This window comes from Pinus tabuliformis, chromosome 4_1 (assembly GCF_031772625.1).
Source record: "Pinus tabuliformis cultivar Carrire ecotype Pingquan chromosome 4_1, CPIR1, whole genome shotgun sequence".
NCBI lineage: Eukaryota > Viridiplantae > Streptophyta > Pinopsida > Pinales > Pinaceae > Pinus > Pinus tabuliformis.
The window spans coordinates 359,898,044-359,906,020 of NC_142303.1; the positions used below are offsets into that span (position 1 = coordinate 359,898,044).

The 7,977-nt window shown below is 41.2% G+C and overlaps 1 non-coding gene across 1 annotated transcript; it reads left to right on the forward strand.

The window, feature by feature from the left end:
- Window positions 1-6,553: 6,553 nt before the first annotated feature.
- TRNAD-GUC (transfer RNA aspartic acid (anticodon GUC)) lies at window positions 6,554-6,627 on the forward strand. Its single transcript has one exon. It is a non-coding gene; the product is annotated as a tRNA-Asp (tRNA).
- The last annotated feature ends 1,350 nt before the right edge of the window (window positions 6,628-7,977 follow it).

Sequence of the window (7,977 nt, forward strand, 5' to 3'; positions counted from 1 at the left end):
GATCTGGATGCGATAAGTTATAGGCTGCAGTTTAATGTCCCGTTGGGTCCGTCGATATTGCAATCACACTTCGCCCGTCGCATTCATAGACCATAAGCTTGCAAGACTCCGCCGATTACGATTTGCGATGGAGCTTTTGAAACCGTCACCTTAACCATCAGACCTAACCACCATGTGACCACTCGGCCTTAACCGAGAGATAGGCAGGGAAGTTGGAGGGACCACCAATTTCGGCGGAACTGCCTAAATTAGCTCCAAACAATGAATTTAATTGGAAGTTAGCCAGATTTGGAGGAGGAAATTATGGAAAGTCTGACAGAAGTCATAACTGAGGCAGTTTTCCACCAAATTGGTTGCAAAAAGAAGCTAGATAGCCATTTTTAATATTTTGAACTCATTGAGACAAGTTTCAAAGGAATTTGAGCATTGTAAACACACTTTTGTTGTAATTTTGAGCATAATAGAGAGGCCCAAGCATTAGAAGTTGGACCAAGGAGACGTAGCCCAGGAGGGGTGAACTCCTCATCAAATCTTTGTGTTGTGTGTTGTATTTTGATGTTATTTTGTTGTTGTTCAACATATGTTTTATGTTAAATTGTTTATAACATTTACATAAGAAACTCTCATGGGAATCAGTTAATTAAAAAAAATATTGTGAATCCTTAAGCACTTGATAAGAAAATGATAAGCGTCTTGGGTTTTATTCTGAATGGGGAATTAGCACAGCATTACTAATCTGCTCCATTTCAGATCAGTTTCCCCCTGGACTTCATCAACTGGATCATGTACTGCATCACCAAGGTCTCCTAAAGTGTTCTTATAAATGGGTTTTCCTCCCCTTTTTTTCATGTAGAATGTGGCCTTAGACAGGGCTGCCCCCTATCCCCCCTACTCTTTCTACTTGTTATGGAAGGTCTAAGTCGGCTCATTGCTGAAGAACGCAGACTTAGTCATCTCCAAGGTATTAAGATCACCAACAACTTCATCCTTACACATCTTCTATTTTTGATGATGTATTAATCTTCCTCAATGGGGGTATTGGTGATTCATCAACTTTTCTATCATTGTTGCAATTATTCTACCGAGCCACTGGTATGGAGTGTAATAACCAGAAATATACCATCTCCGTGAGATTCATTATTCACATTAGATATTTCCCTTTACACTACTACCTTTGGATGATGGACTTAGGTATCTTGGGTTCCGACTCAAACCTCTTCATTACAAGATAGCTAATTGGACATGGCTTGTTGCCAAGATTGAAATTAGATTAAACATTTGGCATCATAAATACATTTCGAGAATTGGATGACTTGTACTAATCAAATCAGTTCTGGAAACCACTCTGGCCTATTGGATGTCCATGGCCTGGATTCCAAAAGGGATCTTGTCAAGAATTCAACAGTTGTGCTAAAGATTTATATGGAAATGTAAACGAGATGGACACATATATGCATGGTGTAGAAATTTTGAATAATATGACACTTATTCATAGAGATTATCCCAATTATACACTATTGCGTAATACATGCATAATACATAACCTCCTCTATGTTGATCATCAATTTAGCAGCATTAAAAACAATGAAACATCAATCGCATGCACACATTAACAAAGTATGTAACCCGGGGAAAGCATACAGCTGAAAACCCCACACTATCCGTATATTATATTGATTGAGAACATGTAACAATACATAGTACAATACTCCTCACAAGTACTCAGTACTATCTCCACCTGTTATACACAAACTAGCTCAGATCTGATGCCTCAAATCTCCTCCACTGTTTGCCTGCCTCCACTGCGCAATCCTGCAAGAGAATAATTGATGAATGGCTGAAGCAAAGGTTCAAATTGAGTAAATCAACATGATGGAATGTAATTTGAATTGTGAATGCTTTTAATGGACTAAGTAGTGGATTAGTGGTCAAATTTGTTTAAAAGAAGTAGCAGATCGACCATTATTAGTGAGGAAATAAAGCAGAACTTTGTGTAGAGAGTAGAGGGCGACCTCCTAAAACATATTATGTTACAAAGGTCGAATTTGTTGAGAAGTACACACATAGACATTATCTTTTGAGATCATAGAGTGAAGAAAATGTTGGAGAGGTCAGCCATGATTTCAAAGAAGCGGAATTTGTTTTTCTAAGTGTGATGAAGATTGAATAAGCTTGTAGCAGAGGATACTCAAAGGGAAATTCTTCATTTGATTACGTTGATACAATGAAATTTTCAGTTCATTGTTAGAAGTGATATCCTCCTCTAAGTAGAAGCTAACATGCATATAATTGCAGGGATCAATGATGTATGTGATTGCTATTTTTTATTACAGAGGCAGATTTTCATGTGCATGGAGTATTTGTACGTGCCTGTTAGTTAAATTATGAACATAATTGCATGAGAGAATACTTGTGTTGTTGGTTATTGTTGAGTGTTATTTGAGCATGTTGTTATTGATATATATATTTGTGTAGGTAAGTGAGAGAACCATAATTTTTTGTATGTTGTTGAGAATGGAAAGGCTTATGTATTGAGTTTGTTTGATTGAGATGATGATGATGTATTGAGCTTATCAAAGAGAGAGAGTTGTAGTTGTCTTGTGCAAGGGTCCAGTTTAAAATATTCTGAAATGTGGCCCTAATGATCAACATGTCGAGATAGCTTGGTGAAGAAGGGATGGGTGTTCTTTTCCAATGGGTGTTGGTAGCTTCAATAGAGGAAGTAGCATTCTCATAGTCCAATGGGAGTTGGGTGAGGCTTTTAGGGGATACGTGTATCCAGTGGATGGGTGTTCACTTAGTCGATGTCATATGAGAAACTTCCTTGTTGGACATAGCCAACTATGATGACGTAAATTGATTTGCTTGATTAATAAAATTAGAAGTAGAGCAGCAACAATAGCAAAGGGTGGTTTTTTCCCTGGAGGGAGGTTTTCCACCATAGATCCTTGTGTCTTTTGTGTGTGTGATTGTTTAATTGTATTATGGCTTTCATGTGATGATAATGGTATTTTCTTTGTTGGTTAATGCATTATATGAGCTAATCTACTAATGGTGTAATGTGTGATTGTGAATCAGTGATTGGAAAATAATTTTAAAGTATACATTGTCACTACTCATTCACCCCCCCACAGTAGTGAGCACATTTCCCACAATTGGTATCAGAGCGGGGTTTTCTCAGTGAAACTTGATCGCTTGACAGCAGATCATGGGCCATGAAAAAGAATAAGAAGAAGCAGACCCAAAAAAAGAAGAGCAGTAAACAAGTAAGGAAAGTTTCAAATTTTGAAGAACCCCTCTTCTTACTGGTAAAAAATGGTGAAGGTAAATGTTGCGATCATTTTATATCTGGCAGTACATTTTCTTATAGTGATGATGATCTACTTGAGTTTGATGATTTAGAAGATAATGATCATTCAATTCAGTTTGATGCTTTGGAGAGAAGTGGTAATAACCCTTTTGCAGAAAATTTTGATTTAGAAGATGAAGAACCTTGCAAGATTGAAACCCTAGAAGCAAAAATTAGAATCTCAGGGCTAAAAATAAAAAACCATAAGAAATTGTTACAAATACTTGATGAGAAGGAATGTGTTTACAAAGAAGAGATCATCAAATTAAAAACCCAATTTGACAAAGCAAGGGAAATCAAGGAAGGAATGAGAAAGCAATATCAAATACTGGAAGCAGAAATGACTACTTTGAGAATTAATTCAAAAGAGAAAGCCATTCAACTGACAACTAATAAAAAGCCTCTATATAATAGCCTGCACAAAGAAGAAACCAGTTCAGAAACAAGTTTTAAAAGACTAGCAGCAAAAGATTATTCCAACACTAAGAATTACAAAGAAGAATCACATCAGCAAAACCAGCCGTCAAAGAAGGCGAAAGTTGTGTTAGACATATCATCCACTTCCTCAAGATTGATAAGATGCTTCAATTGCCAGAAGGATGGGCATATTGCTACAAAATGTAGAAGCATGCAATAGAAGAAGCAGTTGGATAAAAGGACACATCAAGCAAAATAATCCATAGCAAGGTATAAGAAAGGACAACTAAAGGCAGTCCTCTAAGCCCCTTGGTTAACACAAAGTTCTATTTGTGGTCCCATGGCCACTTCTTCTCTTAGGGGAGCCAAGTACTTCCTTTCGTAGAACAACCTGCCTTTCTTCTTCTTTCTCTTCTCGCTTATTCGGCCTTATTTATAGGGTGAGTAAGTGAACTCTCGACTAAAAGGAGAGGGCTAGTAAGGTGAGCTTACCGAACTCTCGACTATAAGGAGAGCATCTCACTCATTCATATGGGTGAGGGAAACCTTGCCCCCGGAGGGACAAGCGGCTTCGCACCTTGAAAAACCTCCGCCTCCTCGTGGGGCAAGAATAGTAGGGAAATATGTGAAAACCTCCGCCCCCTCCTAATTGGGTGAAAATGACAAATCTCGTAGGGAACGTAGTCGAAAGAATGAATGCATAATGACATATATAATATATGCTTTGAATCTCCCTCATTCATCAGAGTGGGTATGAGAGATTTCAAAGGTACAGAATCCCTGAAGCAAAGGAAGGGGAGAGGCAGTGATTACACTAGACAATGCTAAGTACTTGGCTTGAAGGAGGAGAAAAGCCCAAGGACTGTGCCTGAAGGAGGAGAAAAGCGCAAGTACCACCCCCTTCTTCCCTTTAGAAAGCCCCCCTTCTTCCCTTTATAAGGGAGGTCTCTCTAATAAGAGAGAATGACATATATAATCTATCTCATTCATGATCGGAATGAATGAACCGATCACATACGGAGTCACTCACTATTCATATGGTGAGGGTTCATCCAGGAGTTTCTTTCAAGTAGTAGGGGTAGGGGCGTCCCAACTGCCACAACATCTTCCGAGAGAGGCGTAACCCCAGATTATGATAAGAGCGTCACCATTGAAAGGGGCTGCATCTTCCGATAAGAGCGTTACATACCACCCTTCTCACGTTCCCATCATTCCCAGCTCACGTCCCAATATGAGGAAAAATCTATAGAGCCCAAAGCTGCTAATTTATCTACCCTACCTTGTCACTAAGTAAGGCTAAACCGAGTGAGTGTGTGAGGTGGGTGCAAAAACATTACCAATCATCATACTCCCTAGCATTATTTGTTTACAATGAGCGCACCTGAGCTTACTACTAGAGAGTCAAAATCCTGTTGATGAAAGAGGAAGAAGTCCTGGTCAAAGAGAAACCCTTAAAGAGAAGAGATAGAAGCTTTGGTTGAAAGAAAGAGCCTTGCTTCCCATAAGATTCCGGGGAAGAGTCCGACAAAGGAAAGGAGCCTGGTCATTTAGACCGACCCAAGCCCTTACTTATATACTGCTGCCCCCTACAGAATAATAATTACCCTTGCAATCACCCCTCAACTGGTGGACAGACGCTTCGAACCTTAGGTGGTGGAAAATAAGCTACTACGTGCAAGGATAACAATTCATATTTGATAGCGAGGTGGTGGTAAACAATGGACCCTAAACCCCACGATCCAATATGGCAGGCTGGCTGGCAGGGCACGATCCTACTAACAGTGGGTGGAAGCCCAATATCATAGCTGGTGGAAGGAGTTTCCCTAGTTTAGGAGCGTTGATCAATCAATATTCCTTGCCTGCCATGGATGGATACCGCTTACGGGGAATGAGCAACGATCCGTGGTTATGGTGCATGGTGGTGGGCCTACTTATTATCCTACTACCTTTACCTTCCTCTCCTCCTACTTCCAGCTACTACCTGTATCACCAGGAAAGGAATGACCAACGGTTACAGAACAAAAAGGAGGAGTGAGTCATAGAGACTTATATAGCCTGGTTTTTCAGATAGCCTGGTTGTTACATATTGACCTGGGAGTTTGATAGAGCTTTCATATAGAGAGCCTCTTTCATTTAGATTGACAGCTGGTGGCCCATTTCGTCTGGTAGCTATAGAGTTGACCTTTCCATATTTTGTGAACAGAGGTGCAACATAAGGAGAGAAGGCTGGGAATGGCCAGTAATCAATAGGGAGGGATCATACATACAACACATACGGTGCTAAAGCGTAATTACTGCCGATAAGAAAGTGTAATGACACATATAATTCATTCATGCATAATGACATATATAATGAGATATCTCTTTGTATACGATATTAGGTATGGATCGATTATGAGAGCCTAAAGCGTAAGTAATGACATATGCCCATAGCAGCATTGTCGAAGAAAAGAATCAGAAATGCATAATGACATATGCCCATAGCAACATTGTTCGCTAAAGCGTAATTACGTATATAATTCATGACCAGCAGCCCCCACTAAGTAATAAAAGGGCCCCAGGGACGTCCTAATAGGGGCGAGGAGCAAACGAGCCGCTCTAAATACCCCCACTAACCAATAAGTAATTAAGAGGGCGAGGGTGGAAACGCGAAGTGTCTTGTTTAGTTCAAAAACGCCGCCCAAAGTACTTCTACGCGAGGTAGGTCTCCGGCGTTTGCTACTAGGATGCGTAGCTTGAAACCTTCGACCTTGAGTTACTTATTGGGTGGGGGGCCGAATCTGGAAGGGGGAAATAGCTCAGTCGGTTAGAGTGCTGGTCTGTCACGCCAGAAGTCGCGGGTTCGAACCCCGTTTTCCCCGATCATGCCAAGTGGCATGAATAAGGTTGCGAGCTTCTCCCTTCCCTTTGGTCGGCCTGCCTGTAGGCTAGGCTCCTCGATCCCTACCTACAGATATGATCCTAACCAACCCTTATATAACAGACAGATATGATCCTGATTCACCCTTCTCATTTATTGCCCCTTCCTTGCCCCCCGGAGGGACAAGCGGCTTCGCACCTTATATATATATATATATATATATATTAGAGAAGTAGAGGGCTGTAAAACCCTCACCATATGAATAGTGAGTGACTCCGTCCCTGCAATCCTTATCCCCGATCTGATAAACAGAAGCATATCCTTCTGAGCAGTTACACAAGGTGCGAAGCCGCTTGTTCTTCCGAGAACAAGGTTCCTCCAAATCCTCCACTCTACTCTCAACCCTTAGATCCGGATCTGGCGAATTTGCTGCAGGAAGATTCTTGCCCACACTAACCCTTGGATCCAGCTCTGGTGATTCTGCTGCAGGAAGATTCTTGCCCACACTAACCTTTGGATCCATACCCATGCAATCAGATCCAGAGGGACCATAAACTTGTCGATCCAGTGTGGAAGGAGAAGCAGCACTAGGGCTTTTCCTCTTTAGGGTGACCTTAGCCCTAGACGGGCATTCCCGGATCAAATGACCGTGAATCTTGCAGTAATTACATCTAAATGGAAGCTTTTCGTAATCCAAGATCTGAGATCACTGCTCACCTTCACATTCAAAGAGAATCTCTTCTGGAAGCCTTCCATCCAGCGATCTCTTGACCAGAATCCTCTATTTAGCAATAGAGCGGCCTTACTAACCTTAAATGTTTGTTAGAGAATCAAGCCATTCTTTCCCCCTCCCTTCCGAGGCGTATCAAGACTCAGATTGGGCAAAAAAAAGACCTTAAGAAAGATAGGTAACTCCCGAAGAAAGATGGGTTGCTCAATCCAATCCTCCTTCACTCACAAGATTCTGCTAACGGTAATAAGGAATTACCTTTAGTGATCCCGGAAGCAGTACATCACCGAACTATAGCACATAACGTATCTCTCTGGTTCTGCTTGCGAACAAGGCATTCGTGGTTGCTGCTCCTATTCTATCTTCCTCCCCTCCCTCCCAACACTAACTCATTGATTGCTCGGGTTACTTCAATTCCGCACAAACCAAAATAGCAACTCTTCCGTCTTCGGTGGCTTAGCGGTCATTCCTGGTTTTCGAGTGAGTGGGGGCTGGCTTTCAATTCAAGATGACGGGCGGGATCGAGAATCACCGCTAAAGGGTCCCATAAACTATGTATAGAAGTCTCATATACGTCCGTAGCTTTACATTTCACCCACTCATCACCCCCAAACTGATTCC